The following is a 27,742-nucleotide window of genomic DNA, read 5'->3' as shown; positions in this document are numbered from 1 at the left end:
ATCATTATTATCATCTCATGCCCTCTGGGTTACCATCACCCCCATTTTTTTCGTACAGTGTTGGATCTTTTTATTTGCATGTTTAGATGCTGAATGAAGTGATAACTTCTTGAATTATGTTACTTGTGACAGCATGGAACTTGATTAGGTTGCACTGATGAATCTAAAATATTAAGTCTGAAAGCTATGAAGTATAATAGGATATGTAGATAAAGTATGTTGGGTGACATAATGAAAGCAAATGAGCACCTTTAAAAATTCAAATGAAAGGGTCTCTTAATTGTAATCTGTCAGAGATGGGCAAAACAGTATTCAAAATGAATATGCAAGTCTTACTTTGTGTTCCTACCAAATGACATAGATTTAGTGGTAGTCAAAACAGAAAAAGGGCTATGACTGAAATCCACATGATAATGCATGAAGGCTCCTGGACCACTTAGGATTACCCAGAAGAGTATTTTTTTTACTAGTTGTGCCTTTTTGCATCACAATATTGCGGCAGGAGAATTTGCAGATCAATCCTGTGCATGTTCACGGTCTGTCCCATTGAACACAAAGAGACCATCCTACTTCCAAGTAAGTGTGCTTACGATTGTAGCCTAACAGAAGTAAAGCCCACAGGGCATCAGTGGGACTTATTCTCAAGTAAGTCTACATAAGATTGCAGCCTTAGTGGAATTTCCCTATTTTTAGCCTACGTACTTTCCTTAAAGAAAGTAAGCTTGTGAAATCACCCAGCTTTCTGTGTGAACCGAAATGTTCTGATTTGAACCAAATTTGGTACAGTTGTAGGGACACATAGAGGCACCTCAACAGCGTAGTTTGTGATTATGTCATCCACCCCAATTCAAGATAGGAGTGTGCAAACCAGGTTGAGCTTGAACTGGGTTTGAGTCAAACTGACCTGATTTGACTGGTTTGAGCTTGAACTGGACCGGCCCTCCAAAAAGTGGGGCTGGTCCACGTTTGAGCCAAACCAGGCCCAGTTTGACTGGTTCAGATGCTTGTAAAGGGGAATCCAGTAAGGATTCCCCTTTACAAATATTGGGGGCGGGGTGCTGAAAAAGAGTGGGCAGGGGACAAGCAGGCGATTTCCTTACACATGGTGGCAGTGGCACAGCTACTCCTTGGTGGGAGCGGCAGCTCCCCTATGCCCAGCCAGTGTCATCTCCTCATCAGCCCGGCCTGGCAGGGGCCCGGTTTGGTCCTCTGTGGAAGCACAGAGGGCATTAGAGTGACCTTGGCACATATGCAAAGGCCATTTGCATCACCATGCAAATAGGATTACAGCCTACTCTTCTCCACCACCGCCCCTCATAACCTGAGTGGCCAGATTTGGCTTTGTAAAAGCTAAATTCTGGCTTACGGCCCATTTGACCCATGAGTATACCCCTTAAGTTCTGGCAACCGAGCTGGCTGCATTTAAGGCTGTTTCACAAGCGGAACATTCTACTCCCTCCCTTCCCATTTCCACCCCCATAGCCTCCACATAATTGGAGTCTCCCAGACGCTTGGTGCTGGGGGACTTCAATGTTCATTTTGGGACCAATCTGTCCAGGGTAGCTCAGGAGTTCATAGCGGCCAGTAAAATTCCAAGAAGCCTTGGAGGGATTCACTGTTGGCTTTGCCGGTGATCCTGTTGATGCCCTGGTTGAGAATTGGAACAACTTGCTCACCAGGGCAGTAGATACGATTGCTTCCAAGAGCCCCTGGTGGCGCAGTGGTAAAACTGCCGCCCTGTAACCAGAAGGTTACAAGTTCAATCCTGACCAGGGGCTCAAGGTTGACTCAGCCTTCCATCCTTCCGAGGTCGGTAAAATGAGTACCCAGAATGTTGGGGGGCAATATGCTAAATCATTGTAAACCGCTTAGAGAGCTTCCAGCTATAGAGCGGTATATAAATGTAAGTGCTATTGCTATTGCTATTGCTATTGCTATTCCAAGCGTCCCCTCTGACTCACTTCAAAAATTGGCCCCTTGGTATACAGAAGATCTACGGGGGCTGAAGCGGCAAGGTAGGCGACTGGAGCGCAAGAGGAGAAAGACTAGACTCGAATCCAACAGACTGAGACACAGAGCACATCTAAAGATTTATGCTCAGACAATACGTGCGGCAAAGAGGCAGTTCTTTTCTGCCCATATTGCCTCTGTGAGTTCACGTCCAGCGGAGTTGTTCAGGGTTGTGAGGGGATTAGTATCTGCTCCCCCTCCCCTGAACCAGAATTTGGAGTCATCAGTTACTGTTGTAAATCTGTTAGCTCGGCTAACCCAACAGGATTTATAACCCCTTTCAGCACTCCCCCTGTGACTTAACAGAAAGTAGCAGCGAAGCTGCACGGAGGGAAACAAAAAGGCTCACAAAGCAAATAGTAAATGAATCAAGTCCCCCTGAACTGAACTAGGTACCCCGCTCTAACAATAACTGAGTAATAACTGAAAAGAAAACAACAGAGCAAGGAATTAAAAAGAACAAAGGATACCAGTGCAAAGAATTAACGGAACAAGAGCTCAGAGCAGGAAAGAACAGAACAAGGGCAAACTGGAACTCAAAAAGTTAAGAATTCAAAATAGAATACTGTTCGCGGTCAGCGAAAGTTGCAGCATTGGTAGAAATCACAGACTGCTTGATATATGGCTCATGAGAACCAGCAGCCAATCAGGCTTCCCTGAGTCAGCACTTCTGCTTCCTCTCTTGTGATCTCCTGCGCCTGCGTGTCTCCCACTGAGCTTTCCTCTTGAGACGTCTTCTCAAGACAAGTGAAATCCCAGCCTCCTCCCATGGAACATCACCCTGATCAGAGTGAAAGACCAAATCAAGCGTGTGACCTGCAATATGCGTCGGTCCGCAGACCACTTGGGATTAGGCCCATAGTTGTCATGGCCACTATGATTCAGTTGCTACCTAATGTCAGCTTAACGGGTCTGATGGAAGCCTTCATTCTGGTCAGTTCCTGGTCTTCACTGGCCAGTTAATGCTTTAGCTCTCAGCAGGGGTGTAACTATAAGAGGGCAAGGGGAGACAGTTGTCTGGGGGTCCACTGCCTTGGGGGGGCCCCCAGAGGCAAGTCACATGACTGACTCCCCCAGCCGCACACCTGCCCAGGCTTCCTTCAGTTGTATTCATCCTCCAAAACTGATGTGAGTTCTAAGACCTGGAGCTACCAGAACAGCATGTCTTTCTCTAGTACCATTAAATGACTTGCATCGTCCACAATGTACAAAACCTTTAAAAAAATAATTTAGAATGATATTCTATTGTGGCACATAGGATAGATAGATAGATAGATAGATAGATAGATAGATAGATAGATAGATAGATAGATAGATTTTACTCTGCTTTTTGTTACCACTATTCAGCCTCATTTAAGATTTCTTTACTTCATGAGCTGAGCTTCAGTGAGTGGGGGAGGGGCATTTTAAAATCTTGTCTCTGGGTCCACTCCAATCTTGCTATGCCCCTGGGCCAGACCAATTCAAGTCGCCTCTTTAAAGGGGTCTTGAGAGCAGCTCAATGTTCAGCTTTCCCTCTCAGTCTTCTAGTGATTAAGCGCTCTGCATTCTTCCTCTGCTGCTCTGGTGGTCTTCTCCCTCCTGTAACCAATGATGACTACCACTATTACTACTACTTCTGGAGAGATAATGGTGCAGCAAGTCCAAAATGGCCCTATATCCACCACCTACTGTCCACAAAAGGAATTTCCTCATTTACAACCATTCATAAACTCCAATAGCACATGGAAACCTTCATAGTGGCTGCATCTGCACATAATGTGAAATCACAGTTAAATGGGGCAGAAGCTGGAATTTGTGTACGTCCAAATGCATGAAACGGTGGTCACTGTTTCCAGGAGGCCACGGGCAGTGCAAAGCGTCTTATTTGTTTGTTTGTTTATTTATTTAATATACTGCCTGCTCCAAAGGCTCTAGGCAGTTCACAACCATAAATACAATAAAAATGCAATAAAGCAAACTATTAAAACAACAATGAGGTTGAATTTAAAAAACATTCAAAGATTATTAAATCCAGGCTAAAAAAACTGTGTCTTAAGGATGCTTATAAAGGCTAACAAAGATGTTAGGCCATGTATATCTATAGGGAGTGTATTCCACAGCCCAGGAATGACTACAGAGAAGACCCGCTCCCGAGTTGCTGCCTGATGAGCTGGCAGCATCTGGAGATGGACCTCACTCGGTGACCTTAATGTGCAGAGGGGATCATGCAGAAGGAGCTGCTCTCCTAGGTAACCAGTCCTACGCCATTTATGGATTTAAAAATAATTACCAGCACTTTGTATTTTGCCCAGAAACCTATTGGCAGCCATTGCAATTGTTTTAAAACAGGCATAATGTGATCTCTCTGAGAAACCCCAGAGACCAATCCAGCTGCTGCATTTTGGACCAAGTGAAGTTTCTGAACTACTAATACTAAGTCAGCCCCATGTAGAGCACATCGCAGTAGTCAAGCCTAGAAGTTACCAGAGAGTGCACCACAGTTCTGAGATCATTCTCTTCAAGGAATGGACACAGCTGTTACATCAACCAAAGTTGATAACGCTCCTGGCCATAGCCTCAACCTGAGAAATCAGAGTGAGGCCAGGGTCCAGAAGCACTGTCAAGCTATGTACCTGTTCCTTCGGCGGGAGTGCAACCCCATTCAAAACAGAAAGATCTATCATGTCCCTCAAAGTATGACCCCATATCATGAGTACTTCTGTCTTGTTTGGATTCAGTTTCAATTTATTATCCCTCATCCAGTCCATTACTGCCTGTAGGCAGGCTTTTAGGAGGGTTATGCCATTCATGGATAAATAGATTTAGGTGTCATCAGCATACTGATAACACCCTGCTTCCTGCTCCAAATCTCCTGTTGATCTCACCCAGCGGTTTCATATAGATGTTAAAAGGCATTGGAGATAGGATGGAGCCCTGAGAGACACCACATAATAGCTCTCATTTCAGAGAGTAACTGTCTCTTAGTGACACCATCTAGAATCTGCCCAAGAGATAGAAATGGAGCCACTCTAATTAAGTACCACCTATTCCCAAATCCCTCAAACGATCCAGAAGGATACCATGATCAATAGTATCAAAAGCCACAGAAAGGTCCAAAAGAACCAACACACTCCCTCTGTCCATTCCTTGGTAGAGATCAGGCCGACCAAGGCTGTCTCCACCCCAGAGCCTGCTCTAAAGCCAGTATGAAATGTCCATTCCTTGGTAGAGATCTGTCCATTCCTTGGTAGAGATCAGGCCGACCAAGGCTGTCTCCACCCCAGAGCCTGCTCTAAAGCCAGTATGAAATGCAACTAAATAAACAGTATCACCCAAAGCAGTATCATCTAAATAAACAGTCCCCAAACTGCCCTGAATGCTATCAACACCACTATAAGCAATCTTTACAAAGTGAATTCTCCACACATTTCAATTTTAGACAGGAAGCACCGATAACAAGCTTCTGAACTATATAGCATAGCAACACCATAATACTAGACCAACTTGAGAAATTAAACCTGGAATCACATACAAGAGAGTGACTGTTAAAGCTAGCACTCCGATTCACAAAGCTGCAACCTGGCTGGTTTTTTATTAGAATGCTTGAGCATGCGAAAGAGGACAGCAAGTGAACTCACTGTACAACTCTGAGTAGCACCTACAAGACACAACATTATATAGGGCAAAATTACACACATTCTATAGATTCCTTTTACCATGCAAGGAGCTGTTTTTCATTTTGTTTATACCTCTCCCCCTACCCTATTTTTCCTCACCTCTCCCTTTACTCAGTAATAGTTTAGACACAGATATAAAGAAAAATACCATTTGAGAATGCAAGTAATACAACTGTCATACATTCCAAGGGGCAATAAAACCATGAACAACTACTGCACCAGCTGTACCAAGGGGGGAAACAAGACAATAAAACAATAAAGGTTCCAGGGCTGCATCTTGTTGGTCCATTTCCCCAGGGCCTAACCAGTTCACCAAAAGTTCAATACATCTTGGATTAAGGACACTCTTGCTGGTAACTTGGCATAGAAGCTATGGCAAAAAGGTACTCAGGCCTAACACTTCTTGCTACAGATGCCAACCAAATTAGCTGGCGCACCATATGACGTAGTGCACATGACCTTACTGGGGAAGGTGGGCTGGCTGTGGGGGAAAGCAGGAGCTGCCTGCCTTCCACAGCAGATGAACGCCCACTGTCCTCCCATCCGCTGCGCCCTGTGCCCACACGAACAGCAGTGCAGCGAAGGGAGATGCTGGGAGCAGGAGAACATCCCCCTTCCACATCTCAGGGAGCCCAGGGGCATGAGAACAGCAGCTGCTCTCTACCCTTAGTGAGATGCATGGGATACTGTGGCGCTTACTGTTGAGTAAATATGCATAGACTTGAGCTGTAAGATTGCAATCTAGTCACACTTACTTGGACATAAGACTAATTGAATTCAATGTGATGTACTTCTGAGAAAATGTGAATAGGATTGAGATGCACAAACAATAACAGAGCAGTACAGCGGCCTACAGTACCAAGCTGAAAAAAAGTAGAAGTAATGATTCCTGTCCAAGTATTTGTCAGCTGTTACACAAATCAGCAGGAAAAGCAGTCTCTGTGACCTGATTTGAGCCTGATTCGAGCAAATGCCTGATTCGAGCAAATCTGAATGAGAGAGATTTATGCAGCTATGACAAGGCAAGAATTAAGCTAAAGGTGGTTGATGTTGCCTTCCAAAACTAAAATAAAAAGCAGTTGCCAACAGTGAAGCATGTCTTCTATGTAACCTGGTGACACCATTTGAGCAAATGAATGAAGTTATTCCAGTGTGGGATGGCTCCAGCCAATTCGACTTGCATATAAACATGTCGCCATTTCCACTGTTCATCTTGTGGCTGCAGTCCTGTCAATGAACGATGCAGCATAGTGTAAGGGGTAATTTATTTGTTTGTTTATTTGTTTAGCATATTTATATACTTCAAAAAACTCACATCTGAGCAATTTACAATAAAACAACACAGATTAAAACAAAAATTAAAACTGTAAACATTAAAACAATTTTGAAATGATGAATTCTATGTCTAATTAAAAGTTTAGATTAGTAAATGCATCTTAACAGCCTTTTTAAAAGCTGCCAGAGATGGGGAGGCTCTTATTTTCAGCAGGGAGCACATTCCAAAACCTTGGGGTGGAAATGGAGAAGGCCCATCCCTGAGTAGCCACAAGATGAGATGGTGGCAACTATAGAGGGCAGACAGACTTCCCCAAATGATCTCAATGGGTGGCAGCGCTCATAACAATCTCAGAAATTATACAAATTAAGGGGAATACAAATGAAGGAATGGAAATAGGGGAGGATAACTTAAGAACAACCCTGCTGGATCAGGACCAAGGCCCATCAAGTCCACCATCCTGTTTCACAATGTGGCCCATCAGATGCCCCTGAGAAACCCATAAACAAGAAGTGAAGGCATGCTCTCTCTCCTGCTCTTGCTCCCCTGCAATAAGTATTTAGAGGCATTGTGCCTCTGAGGCTGGACGTGGCCCATAGACACCAGACTAGTAGCCATTGATAGACCTGCCCTCCATGAATTTGTCTAAGCCCCTTATAAAGCCAGCCAAGCTAGTGGCCATCACCACATCCTGTGGCAGAGAATTCCACTGATTAATTATGTGCTGTGTGAAAAAGTGCTTCCTTTTATTGGTCCTAAATTTCCCAGTCTTTAGTTTCATGGGATGACCCCTGGTTCTAGTGCTGTGAGAGAGGGAGAAAAATTTCTTTCTGTCTACTCTCTCTACTCTATACATAATTTTATACACTTCTATCTCCCCATAAGGAAGGTACTCCAGGTTGCCCTCTTCTGCACCTTTTCCAGTTCTGCAATGTCCTTTTAAAAATACGGTGACCAGAACTGTACACAGTATTCCAAATGTGGCCGCACCATAGATTTGTATAATGGCATTATAATATTAGTATTTGTAATTGCAATCCTCCTAATGATTCCTAGAATGGAATTTGCCCTTTTCACATCTGCCGTGCACTGAGTCAACACTTTCAATGAGCTGTCCACCACAACTGCAATATCTCTCTCCCAGTCAGTCACTGCATTTGCCATTTTGTGACCCACTCACCCAGTTTGGAGAGATCCTTTTGGAGCTCCTCACAATCTGTTTTGGATTTCACTACCCTAAATAATTTAGTGTCATCTGCAAATTTAGCCACTTTGCTGCTTACTCCAACTTCTAGATTATGTATGAACAAGTTAAAGAGCACTGGTCCCAGTGCTGATCCATGGGGACCCCAATTCCCTCCATTGTAAAAACTGTCCTTTTATTCCTACCCTCTGTTTCATCTCCTTCAACCAGTTACCTATCCACACATGAACCTGTGCCCTTATCCTATGACTGCTAAGTTTACTCAAGAAAGAGTCTTTGGTGGGGAACTTTGTCCAAAGCTTTTTGGAAGTCCAAGTATACTATGTTGACCAGATCAGCTTTTTCCACATGCTGCACACTCTCAAAGAACTCCAAAAGGTTAGTGAGGTGAGATTTGCCCTTGCAGAAGCCATGCTGGTTCTCCTTCAGCAAGTCCTGTTCTCTATGTTTAACCATTTTGACCTTAAGTATGCCTTATTTCTCCTTCTTTATTCAATTTATATGCTGAACATATACTGAGAGAAGCTGGATTGGAAGAGTATATGCGTGGTTTTAAAGCTGGAGGAAGAAACATCAACAACCTGTGCTACGTTGATGACACAACTCTGATAGTTGAGAATGCAGATGATCTGCAAGCTCTAGTAATGAAAGTCAAAGAGCACAGTGAAAAAATGGGACTACAACTAAATGTAAAGAAGACTAAACTAATGACAACGGGTACAGCAACCAGCCTCAGAATTGACAATGAAGACATTGAAGTAGTGGATAGCTTCTGCCTTTTAGGTTCGACTGTCAACAGTAAAGGATCCAGCTGTCAAGAAATACGCCGCAGACTAGCACTTGGTAGGGTTGCAATGAAGGCCTTGGAAAGGATATTTAGATGCTGTGACATGTTCATATCTACAAAGATTAGAATCGTTTGGACAATGGTTTTCCTCGTGACACTCTATGGATGTGAAAGCTGGACTTTGAAGAAGCAAGATAGAAAAACCATTGACGCTTTTGAACTTTGGTGCTGGAGAAGACTTTTGAGGATACCATGGACAGCCAGGAAAACAAACAAATGGATCGTAGAACAAATCAATCCAGAATTTTCACTCGAGGCACAAATGACCAGGCTCAAACTATCCTACTATGGACACATTATGTGAAAATCCAGCTCCCTTGAGAAGTTCATAATGCTGGGAAAGGTTGAAGGAAAGAGAAGAAGAGGACGACTAGCAGCAAGGTGGATGGACTCGATTATGACAGCAATGAATGCACCATGGAGAGACCTTAAAGGCCAAGTTGAAGACAGATCATTCTGGAGAGAATCTATCTATGTGGTCGCTAAGAGTCAACACTGACTTGAAGGCACTTAATCAATTAATCATGCCTTAACAGTTTACCTGGCACAGAAGTTAAACTAACCAGACTGCAATTTCCTGGATGCCCCCTGGATCCCTTTTTGAAAATCAGAATTACGTTAGCTACTTTCCAGTCCTCTTGTACAGAGCCTGATTTTAGGGACAAATTTCATATTTTTGTTATGAGATCAGCAATTTCACCTTTTAGTTCATTCAGAACTCTTGGGTGGATGCCATCTGGCCCTGGCGATTTGTTAATTTTTTAGTTTTTCAAGACAGTTTAGAATATCCTTTCTTGCCTCCTCAAATTGTCCCAGTTCTTCAGCCTCCAAGCCTGAGAAGCTCAGTTCTGAAGTGGATAAATAGTCAATATCCTCCGCTGTGAAGACAAAGAACTCATTCAGCTTCTCTGCAATCTCCTTATCCTGCTTAATAATCCCTTTCATGCCCTAATCATCTAAGGGTCCAACCACATCCCTGGCAGGTTTTCTGCTTCTGATATATTTAAAGAAGTTTTTGTTATTCTCCTTGACAATTCTAGCTATATGCTCCCCAAACTCTCTTTTTGCATCCCTTATTGTCTCCTTGTGTTTCTTTTGCCAGGGTTTATGTTCCTTTCTGTTCTCCTCACTTGGGCAGGACTTCCATTTTCTGAAGGGAGTCTTCTTCCCTTTTATGAGTCTACTTGTTAGCCACGTGAGTGTCTTTCTGAACTTGGTGGTACCTTTCCTCCTTCTTGGTATACATTCCAACTGAGTTTCTATTGTTGTGGTTTTGAATAGCTTCCATGCTTTCTGGAGTGATTTGACCCTTTAGCTTCCTTTTTACTAGTCCCCTCATTTTTGAGAAGTTTCCTCTTCTGAAGTCCAACACATCTGTTGAGTTCTGAAGTCCAACACATCTGTTTCCTCTTCTGAAGTCCAATACATCTGAAGTCCAACACATCTGAAGTCCAACACATCCAACACATCTGTGTTGGACTTCCTTGACAATTCTCCACTCGCATATATGCTGAATTGGATCACACTATGGTCACTGCTACCCAATAGTTCTGCAACTCTGACATCTCACATCAGGTCCTGGGCACCACACAGGATTAAATCCAAAGTTGCCATCTCTCTGGTTGGTTCTGCAACTAACTGTTCTAAGGCACAGTCATTTAGCACATCTAGAAATCTGGACTCTCTGTCATTACCTGAATGTGAATTTACCCAATCTATGCATGGATAGTTGAAATCACCCATTATTACTGCCCTGTCTGTCTTTGATGCCTCTCTGATTTCCTTCTCCAACTCCAGGTCACTCTTAGCATTTTGATCCGGAAGGCAATAGCATGTCCCTAGTAACACATTTCCTTTCAGTCCTCATATTGCCACCCATAATGATTCTGTGGAGGACTCCATGACCAGTCCTCCCCTCCCAGTCTTTTCCATAGAGTTTGTATCCAGGAATAACAGTGTCCCACTGGTTCCCGCCATTCCACCAGGTTTCTGTTATGCCCACTATATCTATGTTTTCATTAGCATCCCAGCACTCCAGCTTACCCATCTTGACTCAGAGGTTTCTGGCATTGGTATATAAACACCTCTGTGCTGATTCTTTTACCTATTTTAAGCGTGTGCTATCTCCCTTACTGTAATTTGTTCTTTTTGACCAGCTGCCATGTGTTTCCAACTGCTCTACTCCTGGTTCTGCTCTGTCCCCTTCTGGTTTATCTGAAATGTTTGCACTTTTGCATCTTAGGGGATTTTTTTGCAGAACCAGATACCACCCAGTTCCTGTCAGCAATCCCCTAGGGTGTCATTTTTAAAACTGCTCTGCGGCCTTTTTAATTTTAAGCACCAACTGTTTGGTTCCATCTTGGTTCAAGTGAAGCATGTCCCTTTTGTACAGGCTTTGCTTGCCCCAAGATGTGTCCCAGTGTATAACAAATCAAAACCTCTCCTTCCAGCACCACCATCTCATCCACACATTGATATGCCTTAGCTCTGCTTGTCTCTGGCCCTGCGCGTGGAACAGGTAGCACTTCAAAGAACGCTACCCTTGTGGTCCTGAATATGCTATCTAGCATCCTAGAATTGGCTTCCAGGACCTCCCAACTGCATTTCCCTACATCATTGGTGCTGACATGCATCACAACAGCTGACTCCTCCCCAGCACTGCCTAACAACCTATATAGATGCTGTGTAACGTTCGCAAGCTTCGCACCAGGCAGGCAAGTCACAGTACAGTCTACACGCAGATCACAAACCCATCTCTATATGCCCCTAATGACCGAATCACCTACTACTAGGAGACCCCCAACCCACAGAGGAGTATCCTCTGTGCTAGAGGATATGGGTGCATCAGCCAATGAAAGGGTCCCTTCTAAGCCAGCATTCCCTTCTTCCTCAGACTGATGTCTTCCTTCCCTGAGACCTTTGTTCACCAAGGCAGCAGAGGAGCTGCCAGCCTGGGAGTGAGATGCCTCTATCACATCCCTGAGGGTCTCACCCGCATACCTCTCTGCCTCCCTGAGCTTCTCCAGATCAGCCACCTTGCTTCAAGGAAACAGACTAGTTCCCTGAGAGCCAGAAGCTCTTTGCACTGAGCACACACCCAGGACTTCTGCCTCTCAGGCAGATAGTCATAAATGAACACTCGGAGCAATACACTGGGAAGTACCCCATCCCCTGCTGGCATTCTACCTTCATAACCCATTTTACTGGCTATTTAGAATGTTTAGAGCTTGTAAGAAATTACAAAAGTGGCATAGTACTCACCTTTCCCTCATTCTGAGTGTCTCTTTTGTGATAAATAGGACCGCTTCTCTGCCTCCCCATTCACTTCCCACTAAATTCCAAGCAAACACCCTTCAATAGATGTTTGCCAAGTCCTGTTCGCAAAGTTCACCTGGGCTGAGCCTTGTCTTCTCAAGCTGCTTTTATACTGAGCTACCTCAGGAATGTGGCCCCTACCAAAAGTTGTGTGACCCACCTGCAGCTAATCCCCCACCCAAACAAACTGCCCTATCAAAAACAAACCTCTAGTCAGCCAGAAATAAAACCCTAGAAAAGACCAGCCCTAACAAGCTTATCTTGTCCTCCCCCACCCTGTGTTGTCTTGTTTATTTATTTATTTATTTGCTTGCTTGCTCTCTTCTTTAGGAAAGAAAACAAAAGTTTTCTGCCTCCCCTGGTCTGCGTATGCACAGATGCCATGTGTGTGCTGGTGCTGCGCGGGGGTATTTGGGCCGAGTGCTGCTCCAGCAGGAAGCTACAAGGGGCAGTGGAGAGCAGGTAAGGACCTGCTCTCCTCTTTTTTAAAGCTCCACCGCACCACTTCCAAAATGTGCTTGAAGTATGTAATTAAGTATGTATACAGTACTAATAATTAGCGTTTACATAGCTAGGTGTGTAAGTTATCACAAGATTACTTATGTGAAGCAATAGGTATCACCTAAGTTATCTTGTGCTTCATGCTTTGAACCGTGCTTTGGGCACATCCCTACACTAATGCAACAATAGCCTGCAACTGTTCAGAAGCACTGATACTCCACAGGTGCATCTCCCGTTGCACCAATGCTTCATTAGTCAGAATGTCATCCCTTGTTGATATGCCATACTAGTTTTACTGCAGGACCAACCTCTCAAAACCAATCAAGGTATCTCATCTATTCCACTACCATGGGAAAATACGAACACAGTTATACCTACTCCAGCAACTTTATTGCCAACTAGTGTTTGTAAGCCCGTTGGATAACGGGTGCTAGTGGAGCTGTGCGCTCCGGACTCCCGCCGCCATTCCCCCTCCCGTCACCCACCGCCGCCCGCGGCTGCAGCTGGGCCCGCCACCCACCACCGCCCGCGGCTCCAGCCGGGCCCGCCACCTACCGCCGCCCACGGCTCCCCCCGGGCCCACCGGTGCCCGGGCCCACCGCCGCATTGAGCTTCCCCTGCCGCCTCGTCCAGCGGCCATGTTGGGCAGCCAGAAGCGGCCGCCCCGAAGAAGCCGGGTATGTGGTGGCGTGGCCAAGCCTCGGCCATGGCTCCGCCGCACCTCGGCCAGTGTCCCCCACCGCCGCTTACCCGGCTTCTTCAGGGCGGCCGCTTCTGGCCGCCCAACATGGCCGCCGGGTGCCGGCGTTCACGGCTGCCTTGCTCTGTTCTGGGCATGCGCTTCGCGCATGCCCAGAACAGGCCAGGCACGAACGCACGCTTGGTGTCCGTCCACAGACGGACACCAAGCGTTTTATTAGAGAGGATAACTGAAGACAACTCTACTACAGGTGCACACCCAGCAAAAATAAATATTATGTTTCTAAAGAGAGCTTCAGCCACTATCATAACACTCTATGTTTAAGTATATCTGGCCTGCCAAGAAGAGAGAAAACACACGCAACAGTCTCCATTAACTATTTCAGTTTTTAGATGCTCCTAGTCACATGACTGGAAATTATAGTAATGTTATGGTCTCTACAACAGCACATGAGCCACAGTAGAACAACCACTGTGAACGAATGGGTTATGTCGCTGGTAATCTATATGTCTACACAACCATTTCCAGCAATCCAGCTGGAAGAGAATGAGAGCCAGCCTGCCTGTGGAGATGCACACTGCTTGTGTTCCTGCAGAATATGGACATGTGAGAGATTGTCATCACCCTGCTGCTCGAAGATTTTGAATACCAGAATACAAGTCCTAGAAGGTCATTCTCTGAATACACTATTTTATTTTCCCCCAGTGCAATTATATTTTCATAGTATGTAGCCACTTAGAACATATGACCGTGACTGTGTGAAAATGAGTTCTGTGACCTCACATTGAAAACAGTATTTATTTGTTGATTTGACTTGAGTTAGCCTTCTTGACAGAGCTGACCCCTAAAGCAGACAGCAGTACATTTGGTGTGCCTGCAATTTGTTTGGAATGGCCATTGGTTTTACTGTAGCATTTAATATCCGTGAGGTTCTTATCTCTAGGCAAACCTGCCAAATAAGGGTAAGTCATCTTACCCTATGTGTAACAGCTCTGCAGATTGGACATAAACTAAATAACCAGGGAGTGAGTGTTATGGAGAAAACCAGCACATGCATATACATATCACACTGATAATCCCAACCTTCCTCCAAGGAGCTCAGAGCAGTGCATTTTATCTATACAACAGTCCTTTGACTTGGGTTTGGCAGAGTTAGAGTGATTTGCTCAAGGCAATCCAGTGAGTTTATGAGTAAACATAGCCAGGAAAGATTTGGGTTCAGCTGAATATACCCTATCCACTACACACTGCTTCATATATTGGAAGGAGAGCTGGTCTTGAGGTAGCAAGCATGATTTGTTCCTTTTGCTAAGTAGGGTACACCCTGGTTTGCATTTGAATGGGAGACTACATGTGTGAGCACTGTAAGATATTCCCCTCGGGGGTGGGACTGTTCTGGGATGAGATGGTTCCAGTTCCCTCCCTGGCATCTCCAAGATAGGGCTGAGAGAGACTCCTGCCTACAACCTTGGAGAAGTTACTGCCAGTCTGGGTAGACACTACTGAGCTAGATGGACCAATGGTCTGACTCAGTATAAGGCAGCTGCCTATGTGCCACCAATGGAATTATAATTCCTTGTTGTCTTAAATTAGTCTTATGATTATTTTTTCAAAAACTTCCCAGAGCCTCCTAACTGGAAAAAAGATTTCACAGATTTGGAGTGGGAGTGCATGTGGGAATGCATGTGGGAAACAACTACACTGCTGTTGAAAAATTCATCTGAATTTTCAAGAAATGACCTATTACACTATTAGACACTTTCTGAGTCAGCATCTTTCCACAGGGATTTCCTGTACGTAATGTGTACTATGTATGTACTATGTATGTACTATGTATGTATTAATATAATATTGCAGTACTACATATTAATGCTTCCTAGATATTCCCCCCTCCCCACAAAAAGTTTAATTTTTGGAGTGAGTTTTATGTAAAATTCCAAGCAAATGCTATTAATATCCAAGTAGCAGTAGTAAAAGTAATAGTACCAGCAACAGAAAATATCCACACAAATTTTACAATTGCAATATAATACTCTCCACATGTTTTTCTCCCATGGAATCTTTCCAAAAGGGTCCTGGGAAGAAAATGTTGTGGTGGCAAATGGAAACAGCCCAGAGACAAAGAGATGACTGCCCAATCCTGTGAGCAAATGAGATGACCTGCAGCAATGATTTTTTCAGGTTGCAAAAATATTTCTTAAGACTCATCAATTTTAAAAAATGCTACTATGATTCAAAACATACTGTGTATGTATTATGTACGTAATGTGTTAATATAATATTGCAGTACTATATATTAATGCCTCCTGGATTATTCACCCCTCCTTGCAAAAAGTTTAATTTTTGGAGTGAGTTTTACATAAAATTCCAAGCAAATGCCATTAATATCCAAGTAGCAGTAGTAAAAGTAATAGTACTGGCAAGAGAAAATATCCACACAAATTTATCATTTATCATTTATCATCACCCCTACATGCTGCTTAGCATGCAGGATGTTCAATCCCCAGAACTGTTTGTTCCTGATAAATGTACAGTAAGAGCAAGTTCTGGGGGCTTGTGTGTTCTGTCTGGTGTGAGAGAGGAGCAGAGCCATTTCACACCTGCCAAAAGCAACGTCTTAGGACAGGTCCATATAAAAGGCAAGAATGTCTGGAGTGAAAGAGAGAGATAATATATATCCTTGGCCAAGGTCAATAGCAATGAGTAGCAAAAGCCAGGGAAAACATATCCCATGCATTACATTAAGAATGTGTTTGATGTTAAACTAAAAGAGGGAATAATGTGGAGTAAGTATGAGAAGGAGAAGAGGAGGGAATCTAAAAAATCTAGTTACATATTTTGAGCTGCTAGTCTGCTGTTACAACAAAACTGGAAATTGTCTCCAGAAATATCATGAGTCCAACTCTAAATGAATGCTGCACACATCCTCACTATTGTAGGAGGATCCAGTATGAGTTCTATCTTCTGTCTCCACCACAGCACCTGCAATGAGATATTCTGTGTAGGTGTTTATTCATTCAATAACCAGGGAGAAAATCACAGTCAGGTCTGGTTCATACATGTGAACCAGCCTCTCTTTTTCCTATGTGAGCCCTCTCAACTGTCTGTGATCATGGGATCATATGGGGGAACGGAATATGTGAATCAATGGTGGGCTTTGCTATACGGATAAACTGTATTATCCTCCATTATGGAACTTGGAACTATTAAAATTGTTGTCACAGGAGCAGCAGTCAGCAGAAAGTATCCACACAGTGAGAAGAATTCACCAATGAATCACAAGTCTTCACCCATATCCTGGACCCAGAGAGAGGTCTGGCCATGGGTAGAAATGGGTACAACCTGAATACAAATGATGCAGAACCTTGCAGAAGCTAAGCTGGCCTGGGTTTGGTCAGTGCTCCATTGGGAGACCAACAAGGATGGAACTCTGTTCCATCCATACCACATACTCTACTCTACTCTCTCTCTCTCTCTCTCTCTCTCTCTCTCTGCATTTGCATCTCAATCAACTTCTTTTATTCCCTGCTTTGCCACCCAAAGACCTTTCTTCAGCTCCATTTCCCAGTTGCTACCTCTTTCTTCTCTCAGCTCTCTGCATCACACTATACCTTTCTGCACCTCAACACTTTTTCTGTTCCCTACACCCCATAGTTCGCTTTGTATCCCCATTTCCCATTGTGCCTCTTTCTTTCTTTCTTTCTTTCTTTCTTTCTTTCTTTCTTTCTTTCTTTCTTTCTTTCTTTCTTTCTTTCTCCACTCTGTAGCCCTTTCTGCATCATACGTGTTCTCTTTCCACCTCCTATAATGTGTTATCTCTGAAATCCCCTCTTTCTGCCTCCTCGTCTCTCTTCTCTTTCTGACCCCACCCAATAACACTTGCTCTTCTCTTTCTTTTTCTCTCTTCATCACTATATTTCATTTACCCCTTCTTTTCCTCCTCTCCCACACCTCTTCACCCTATTACCTCCTTTTTCTAGGCATCACATAAATTAAATCCCTCTGTATCCCCATCTGTGTTCACTCCCCCACCCCACCCCCGCTTCAAGCTTCTTCCATATTCTTCACCCACCCTTCTTGTTGGTACTGATGACTTCAGCAGCAGCAGCAGAAGCAGCAGCACACAAGACTATCACTCTCCCAGCAATTTGCATTCTGAGGATGTCTCGGGCACAGGTTGGTTATGCAGCATGGCTGCAACAGACTAGAAAAACCAACTCTTAATCCAGGGAGGAAGGGATTAATGCAAATACAGTGATGCAGGCATTCTCCCATTCCCTCTTTTGATGGACCCGGGAGGGAAAGAGACACAAACAAGGAATATCTGCAGTTCCCCCCAGGGGGTTGCAAACAATTTAGCTTGTGGGCCTTGTGTTCTGTAGTTCTGGCAAAGAGTAATGATCGGATATGTTAGAATGAATACAATAACTTTATCATGCCAAACTGAATTCTGCAGCCTCTTCCAGGCCAAGTTGACTTCATTCCCCCATGACAACAGGCAGGGATCTGCTCTGCATCTGGCATACTTCCTTAATGAATCTTTCCCCACACTTTCCCCTTCAAATGTCAATGGCATGCAAATGAGCTCCATATGGACAAATCAAATGCAAATGAACTACACAGTGAATGGTGGAAAAATGCCCTGTACTTCCACTTTGGAGTCTCTGGGCAAAGAAGGCATGATTGGTTAGGTTTTATTGCTGGGCCGGGGTGGGGGGCTGGGATACCAGGAACATAGACAGATTTGGGCTTATTGTACCTCAAGGCTGTTCTCATGCACAGCATAGCCTGGTTTAAGCTGTGTGTGTGAAGCACTAGGAGCCACATGGATCCCAATGCTCCCGACCAGCCTAACTTTACTTTTAAGCCCGGCTTTTATCCAGGGTTAAGGGTGCGAGTACACCCTTAACCCAGCTGCCGGGAGTGTGTGTGCTTGGGTTGCTTACAGCCCGAGCACACACAGAGACGGGTGCCTAGAGCGCCCATTTCACAGGGGTACCTGCTAATGCACTGTGCTCATTACACAGTGCATTGTAGGATCTGTGGAGGCCAAGGTGTCACATCCTGGCCTCCAGAGCTCCACACTGCATGCAGCAGTGCAGATTGCGTGGGAGCATGCTTCGCACTTCCCTCCAACATGGGATGCTTGATTGGGAGGAAAGTAAGTTTTGTGTAGCGTTCCGCCGCTTACCCACTTGCTGCATCGGCAGTGTGAATACCCTTAGCCCACCTTTCAGAAAACACATTCTGAAATCACAAAGAAATCCTGTCCGTGAGTTAGCCTGCTGGTCAGGTTAGGATTGCTGCTAAATCCCCTTGAGTCAGTGGAGCAGAACAATATGTCGAGCCTAGCCCGATTTTAGCGGACCGTGAGAAGCACCGGGCTCAAAGGCGAGCCCGGTTGCCGCAAAGCAGGTAACCCGCTTGTGAGACCCTCCCCTAAGCCCAGGTTAGCGGAGTGAGCGCTCTGCTCACTCCTGGGCTCCACAATCATGTGTTGCCATGGCGCAGCTCCACGCCGTGGCAACTCATGAGGACACTCCCAACCGGGAGGCTAAAAAGCAGCCTCCCGGCTCGGGGGTCTCTCCAGCATGCTCTGCGCACTTGCGCAGAGCATGCCGGAACTTCCAGGGGCTGTGCAGCCCCCAATCCCCGCCAGCTCCGTGATGGACCCGGCAGTCGTGTGGGTGGCCAATCCAGCCACCCAAGGCTGCAGCCTGCTTGTGTGTGGGGAGAGCGGGCTAAGCTCGCTCTCCCTACTAACCCTCTCAAGGCGGGTCTCACTGATCGTGAGACCCGCCTCATTGATGTGTAGTGAATCTATGCTGCTGGTATCAGTACCCTTGCTCATGCATAAACTTCCAGCAGCAAAATCAGCAGAGATGTAACCTCACCTAACTAAATTAAAAATTAAAAATGTAATGCTTTGGGCAGGGCCTGTGTTCTCTCTTGGAAGTGTCCAGTAGCTGGTGTAGTGTAGTGATAAGGAGAATGACATAGAAATCAGGAAGTGCCTCCCTGGTTCAAATCTCAGTCTTTTATGAACTCTCTAGGTGGCCTTGGGCTAGCCTCAACCTTCCATCTTCAATATGGGGATAGTAATACTCACTTACCTTATGGGATGGTTCTGTGGATTTCCATAAGATAACTTACTTGAAGCCTGTTGCTTCACATAGGTTATCTTGTGATAGCGTACGCACCTAGCTATGTAAATGCTAATTCTTAGTACTGTATACATACTTAATAATACATATTAGCATAAGTTCTCAATGTAGCAACAGATTAGTAATATTATCTCCAATGAAAACCAGGGGTATTGTTTGTGAAGGCACCCCCCCCGCCCCGGATAATTCTTTCACATAAAATAATGGGACCCATGTATAGAGTATTGAACTGCAATCACAAAGCTCATCCAAACTCTAGTTTTAAAAAATGCTTGAGTTCCAAATACATGCAGATCACCCAAACCATTTGTGAATGTTATCTAATATGTGTATATTATGCACATACAATATGTGTATAATATGTGGGGAAATGCTGTATTGGCTGTGTTACAACACCCTGCCACATCCATTTCAATCTAGAAAACTATTCTGCAGAGAACCAAGAAGACAGTTTCCAACTTTCCATCTTGTTATCATGCAGCTTCTTTGCACTCTTTGGGTTTTTTTCTTGTGTCTCCCAGCAGTTCGGAAACCTTCCTTCAGGAAAGCTTTTATCACAACAACAGGACAGACCATTGTGGTGTTTTTGGTTAATCAATTCATTGATCCAGGCTGTCTTCTGAATGATGCTTTACTTACTTTTATTCCAGACCAATAGGAGAAGCAGGGCTAACAAACAGCCAGCAGCAAGAGCACTGAAGGCAGACTGCACTTGCCTCTCTGTAAATAATATCTATCTCATTAAACCATTAATATTTCTGATTCAACTCCACTGTCATGTTCTTGCATACCTCAACTCTCTCCTCTGGATTCTACACTGGTGACAAGAGTGGCTAAGAGCCCCTCCATAAACCAACCAACTAACAAAATTCCCTTCTCAATAACAGACAGCAACAGAGAGAGGGAAAAGCCTACAAAACACAGAAAGGACAAAAGAAAGGCAAGGGACAGAAACAGAGACACACCATTCTACTAACCAGGTATCTTTGTCTCTCCCTCACTTGGAATTCTGAATTTTTCTTTATAGAGATAGCATATATGTAACACAAGACTTTTGTAGTAGCCCGCTTTTGAGTGCAGCAGCCATCTCATCTACCGTATAATCTCTTAGCTCTGCCTGAAGGAGTGGAGTGGCAGCTGTTTTGAGTGATTCTTTGATTCAGTGGCACAGCATACTTTTCCAGCAGGGACTGGTTCCTCTTCCAGTTTAAGGAGCTTCTGCCTTTGTTAACATCACTATGCTTCCTGCTTTTCATGAATTTGTTGTTCATAACTCCCACTCTACATTCATGGTAGAGTGCACCAGCAGCGGTTTCTGAGTAAGTGCATCATAGTCACATTGGCCATTGCATTTATAGTTGTGCCTGTATCAATTAAAACATGAACCTTGTGTGGAAACATTCTATGAAAACACATATTGGGACCGAGATGGGACCACAGGCTTGAAAGACTGGAAAATCTGTTTCTTGTAATAAAGTAAAATGACTCCACCACCAAGCAGGCAATGCTGTTACATTCTGCAGGCAGTGAAGTTCACTACATTTTCAAACTGTGTTTTTGATCATTCAAGTGATGATTATGAAAAGGAAAAGCTAACACTCACCAAGTATTATAAGCCCTGCAAAAACATAGACTTTGAGCAGTATATGTTCCGGAAAGCATGTCAAAAGGAAGAAGAAAGTAATGGTGCATATCACACTTGTCTTCATCATCTTACACCATCCTGTGCATTCACAAACACATAAGGGCACAGATAATTCAAGAATGTTCCTCAGCCAAGCTTCGGCGACAAATTCTACGTGAACCCCAGATGACTCCCACCAAAATATTGGACACTGCTCAAGCAAATGAAGTGACTGAACAACATGCCGAACTGATTGAGCAAGGCAGCCATGCTCCACGTATGGAAACTGTACAAAAGCTTCAGGGACACCCCAGTTACATAGGAACATAGGAAACTGCCATATACTGAGTCAGACCATTGGTCTATCTAGTTCAGTACTGTCTTCACAGACTGGCAGCGGCTTCTCCAAGGTTGCAGGCAGGAATCTCTCTCAGCCCTATCTTGCAGAAGCTAGGGAGGGAACTTGAAACCTTCTGCTCTTCCCAGAGCGGCTTCATCCCCTGAGGGGAATCTCTTGCAGTGCTCACACATCAAGTCTCCCATTCATATGCAACCAGGGCAGACCCTGCTTAGCTATGGGGACAAGTCATGCTTGCTACCACAAGACCAGCTCTCCTCTATCTCCTCTAGTTGCAAGCAGCCAACACTTTCTTGAGCTACCCATCCATCTTTAACCTTGCAGCATGTGCCTGGGCAGACAGCCCAATGAGTTTGTTACAACTGTGGTGGATCTTATCCCCACAAGGGTGTTTGCCCTGCCAGGGGCACAACATGCCATGTCTGTGGGAAGAAGAACCACGATGCAGGGGTCTGCAGGTCCTCACAGATTACCTCATGTTCTCACCAGCAGGGTCATGGGCAGGCAAATACTCTTCCATCTGATCTTCCTGAGGAAGGTAACTCATACATCTATACCGCCTGTTCTCCAGCCCCAACCATAAGGGTCTGCCTCATCACTGTGTTTTCATAGAACGTTTCCACACAAGGTTCATGTTTTAATTGATACAGGCACAACTATAAATGCAATGGCCAATGTGACTATGATGCACTTACTCAGAAACCGCTGCTGGTGCACTCAACCATGAAAGTGTACCCCTATGCAACTCCAACTCCGTTGCCTCTGTGTGGCATGTTCCAGACGCACTTCACCTACCAGGACACGCCTGTTATACGTTCCACGTATGTTGCACCTAGTGGTGATACCTTGATCACCTATGTAACCGCCAACGCCTTGGGATTCATCACAATGCTCCGGACTATACTCCCTGATCCACTTCCTTTAAACCTCCACCAGTAAAAGCACGTTTTCAAGGCATTGGAAAGTTGAAAAGGAAGCAAGTAAAACTTCACATTGATGAAACAGTTCAACCAGTTGCCCTGCCATGCAGGTGTATTCCTCTCCATATTAGGAAACTGGCTGAAGAAGAGTTGAGACACTTGGAGGAACTTGATATCATTGAGTGTGTGGATGGCCCTACCCCATGGGTCTCCCCCATAGTTGTACCCAAAAACCTAAACAGCTGGGCAAAATCAGGATATGTGTGGATATGTGCCTCCCCAGTCGAGCCATCAAGCAGGAGAGACACATTACTCCCACGGTGGATGACATCATTGCTGAATGCTGATCTTAATGGAACCAATTTTTTCTCCAACCTTTATCTTACGGCCATCAACTTGAACTCCACCCTGATTCCGGAGATATCATGACATTTTCATCTCATGTGGGCCTTCGCCGCTACAAACGCCTCAGTTTTGGCATTTCTTCTGCTTTGGAAATATTTCAGAATATAGTTCATGACATGCTAGTTGGACTCCCAGGTATGCTCATGCTCAATGTCAGTGATATTTTGATGTTTGGCACCACAGAAGAGGAGCATGACTCTTGTCTTACTGCAGTTTTGTTTTGTTTTGTTTTGTTTTGTTTATTTCTTTGATTTCTATACCACCCTTCCAAAAATGGCTCAGGGTGGTTTACATTAATTTACATTAATTTTACATTAATTCAGGGTGATTTACACAATATTATTTGATTTCTATACTGACCTTCCAAAAATGGTGCAGGGCAGTTTTAGGGTGTTTGCAGGAGGAGACTCTTAACCAGGGCAAATGAAAATTAAAACACCACCACCACCTTGGAGCTTTTTGGTTATATCTTTTCCAAAGATGGCATTTCTGCAGACCTCTCAAAAGGTAATGGCAATACACAATGCTGCTGTACCCACTCCTCCCACTAAAGTTTGTAGCCTTTGGGGCCTTGCAAATTATTGTGGCAGATTCATCCTGCGGCTTGCCACAATTTCCCAGCCTCTCAGGGATCTTACCAAAAAAAATCAACCATGGGAATGGTTGGCTAAACAGAGCTTAAGAATGCCTTTGCAAGTGATGTTGTCATGTCATACTTTGACCCCAACAGACAGACTGAACTTTTGGTGGACGCTAGCCCTGTTGGCCTGGGTGCTGTCCCCACAAAAGTAGATCAGCATGGCCATATTTCTACCGTAGTGTATGCTAGCAAAGCTCTTTCATCCACAGAACGACAGTATTCTCAAACAGAGAGGGAGACACTTGCAATTGACTGGGCATGTTCTCATTTTCACTTATACATTTATGGCTGTCCTTTCACAGTGATAACTGATCACAAGCCTCCGGAACCTATGTTCAACAATCCATCCCCACACAAGTAGATCAGCATGGCCATATTTCTACCGTAGTGTATGCTAGCAAAGCTCTTTCATTCACAGAACGACAGTATTCTCAAACAGAGAGGGAGACACTTGCAACTGACTGGGCATGTTCTCATTTTCACTTATACATTTATGGCTGTCCTTTCACAGTGATAACTGATCACAAGCCTCCGGAACCTATGTTCAACAATCCATCCTTTCAACCTCCAGTGCATATTGAATGCTGGGTGCTTACATTGCAGGGATATGACTACAGGGTCATCTCTTGCTCAGGTAAAGATAATCCAGTCAATTACTTTTCCAGACATCCTATCTCCAGCACAGCTTCTGATTATGACACTACAACCAAGGCAGAGGCATATATCAACTTTGTTCTCTCCCACACAGTTCCCAAAGCTCTCTCTTTGCAGGAGATAGAGACTGCTAAGCGTAATGACTCCTGCGTACAGATTGTCATTAAGACCATTCACAGTGATCAGTGGAAAGCACTTTTTGAATGATTTAGCACATTTGACTTCTGAAGCACAAGCCAGCATTTGATCCTTTGCCAATGTGCCCAGTGAACTTATGGTCACAGCCAATGATCTCCTCCTTTGGGGCACTCGACTGGTTATTCCACAGGCTCTAGGGAACCATGCCATTGATTTGGCTCATGATGGTCACCAAGGTGTGGTGAAATCCAAAGCATTGTTAAGAGAGAAAGTATGGTTTCCTGGAATTGGTGCCCTTGCTGAACAATGTGTGCAATCTTGCTCTCTGTGCCAGGCTGTGGTTCCTCTCAGTCACTCGGCTCTACTGCAAGTTTCTCCTCTTCCTTCCTCACCATTAGTGGAGGTCAATGTTGGTTTTTTGTGATAATGGTGGGCATATGTTGGTTATCACTGATGTTTACAGCCATTTTCAAGAGGTCGAAATGTTTACCAGCACTCCAGCTAATCATGTAATCCCAAAATTTGATATTTTCTCTTCATATGGCATACCAGCTGTTCTCAAAAGTGACAATGGACCACCTTCCCAGAGCCCCCAGTTTGCTCAATTTGAAGGCTATCTAGACTTCAAACATCGAAAAATCACACCATACTGGCCACAGGCCAACGGGGAAGTTGAGAGGTTCATGAGGACATTCAAGGAAGTTCTCCAGATTGCCGAAGCAGAGGGTGCCAATCTGAAACAAGAATGATTTCCTTTCCTCTGCAGCTACAGGCCCACTCCTCACTGCTCTACTGGTGTGGCACCAGCTCCCCTTATGTTTGGCAGACAAGCTCAGACAAAACTGCCTCCTCAACTTGACATTCCATATCAGGACCCTGTTTTACGTCAACGTGATGAACATGCAAAGAGTGCAATGAAACGGTACACTGATCATCGCTGGCGAGCCACTGTGCTACCACTGAAAGTCAGTGATGTTGTTCTAGTGAAAAGCTTCACTAGAAAGCGTCACCTTCAGCCTTAGAACAAATTGCCACTGCTCTTTTATCCCGAACCATATCGGATAACCCAGATAAAAAGTACCATGATCATAGCCCAGAGGGGTAATCACAAAGTCCATCAGTGTCTGCAGCCCCATGGGATCCTGAGCAGTGCCATTTACATTAACCACAGTTGTCGAGCTCGAAGCTATTTGCAGGACTATACTACATAGCAGTAGCTGGTCATGAATCTGTGGACCAACTTTGATCTCTGTTCTTGTTTTATGTGCATAGTTTTGTGTTCTGAATTTTGCTAGTATTTTGATGGGTCTTTTATTTGGGAGGGAAGGAGGGAAGTGGTGTTTTTGGTTAATTTGTTCATTGATCCAGGCCAGCTTTTGAATGGGGCTTTAGTTACTTTTATTCCAGTCCTAGAGGAGAGGCGGGGCTAACAAACAGTCAGCTGCAAGAGCACTGAAGGCAGACTGCACTTGTCTCTCTGTATCTCATTAAATCGTTAATGTTCCTGATTCAACCTCTGGATTCTACAGCCATGACAAAAAGTGTCCAGTGCTTTCTGCAGTGTGGACTTTGAGAGGGGGAGGCAGGCAAAGATATTTCAATAAAGGGTGATTGCAGAGTTCTCAGCAAGTTTTAGAACCCATTCATTGGCTATAACCAAGAATAGAAGGCCAAATAAAAAGCTGTATATTTTCAGTGCATGTGTTGTGGTTTCTGCAGCTGAAGAACTAGCAATGACAGCTCTTCAGAATATAATCTCTCTCGACGCATATGTAAGAGACATATAAGATATCACAAAATGGTGCCTATTCCCCAAGTATCGGAAGTTGCAACAACTTGCAAAGAGAATGGGAAGGCAAGACAGCTTTGAAAAGAGAATCCCTTTGGAGCTCTTCCACAGATGGAGTATTTGGTCATTGACCACTCAGAGAAGAAATCTCTGTTTGCTTCTTCTCAAAGAGGAAGCTGTGTGCCGCTTTGTGGATACATACAGACACTGTGCTCCTAGACTTTTGTTTGAGAGGTGAATCCCATCTTGTCTTCTTGTGATTATTTTAACTTTGTTTGCCTTCACTTTACATAACTACTTTTGGACTTGACTCATGAAGAGAAGACTGAGAGACTAAAAGTAATTAGTTCTGAGTTCATTTTGCCATATGTGGAATAATGCTTAGAAGCCAAGTATTTTGATATCTGATCTGTATCACAGGAAGTGCTAAAACTAGGGATGGAAAAAATAAAGTAATTTATTATAAATGAACGCTAGTATCCAAACGTTTCTGCAACTTTGGAACAAGGACATGTTTCTGGGCATTTCACAAAATCCTGGCAAACTAGTCATTCTTGTCTATGATAACTCTTAGAATCAACTCTTAGAATCAACATTAATTATTATATCTTCGTTCTTTTCTTTAGTTGTTAAGCATGAAGACACATCTGTTTTCTGTATTTTGAGGGCTTGTATTAAAAAAGAATATCTTCCAACTGTATGTGAGGAAATCATTACATGCATTTATTGAATCAGGAAGAGGCAACATTTTATTCTAAAATCTCTGTTATTTTAGCCACTCAAATATCCCTTGAAGATCAGCCATATATAACTTATTTTCTTTTTAAAAAGAGAGCGAGTGGGCAGGATTTTCTTGAATTCAGCTCAGTTACTAAAATTACCGATTCCTGAACAGAATATCTGTGGGTGTGCCTGCTTCAGTTGTGCTCTCAGCTCAGTACTTCTGCAGTCAACCAGAAAACTTCAGGAAAAATCCATTTAAAGCATTCTCAAGGGTGTGTGCATGCGTGATGTGTGTTTTACGTATAAACATGTCCCAGTAAAAAAGATCCCTTTCCTGCTCGTCTGATATCACTAATTCATAAGAGCTATTCCCTGGTTTCAATCTGTATACATTATCTTGCTCAGTTGCTATTCAAGACCGTTTTGCCCACCCATGGTTTTCCATCTTAGAGTGCAGAATACTGCACCAAGAAAAATAAATGAGACAGGAAGGAGTTATTATTGTGTGGGTAAGGGCAGCTAAATTCACATACTATAGGACAGAAATAAGTAGCATGGTTGAACAGAAATGGAAACCATTCAGATGTATATGATGCTAAGAATGAGATTTATAGGCTTTTCCATGAGAGGAGGAACTGTAGAGGTTATCACCTTGTGAGATTAATGCAATGTCTGGAAGCAATTCTGCTATCCCACTTTTAATAACATTTATCTGTCCACATTCATTCACATAATCAAAATAGTTAAGTAGTGTAGTCAATAACTGTGAGGCTATATCTTATAGCAGAGGTAGCTATATACACTATACATCTAGT

The 27,742-nt window shown here is 44.0% G+C and overlaps 1 protein-coding gene across 1 annotated transcript in view; it reads right to left on the bottom strand.

Moving 5' to 3' along the window:
- The window catches only part of SPATS2L (spermatogenesis associated serine rich 2 like), a 189,627-nt gene extending 168,850 nt beyond the window's left edge, over positions 1-20,777 (bottom strand). The window contains exon 1 of the mRNA XM_053278995.1: positions 20,654-20,777. The gene's annotated coding sequence lies outside the window, so the exon portion shown is untranslated. The remainder of the gene's footprint in view (positions 1-20,653) is intronic.
- Between the last annotated feature and the right edge of the window lie 6,965 nt (positions 20,778-27,742).

Source organism: Hemicordylus capensis, chromosome 1 (genome assembly GCF_027244095.1).
Source record: "Hemicordylus capensis ecotype Gifberg chromosome 1, rHemCap1.1.pri, whole genome shotgun sequence".
In the NCBI taxonomy this organism is placed as follows: Eukaryota; Metazoa; Chordata; class Lepidosauria; order Squamata; family Cordylidae; genus Hemicordylus; species Hemicordylus capensis.
The sequence above is the reverse complement of the archived record's forward strand: the minus strand, read 5'-3'. Positions and strand labels throughout refer to the sequence as shown.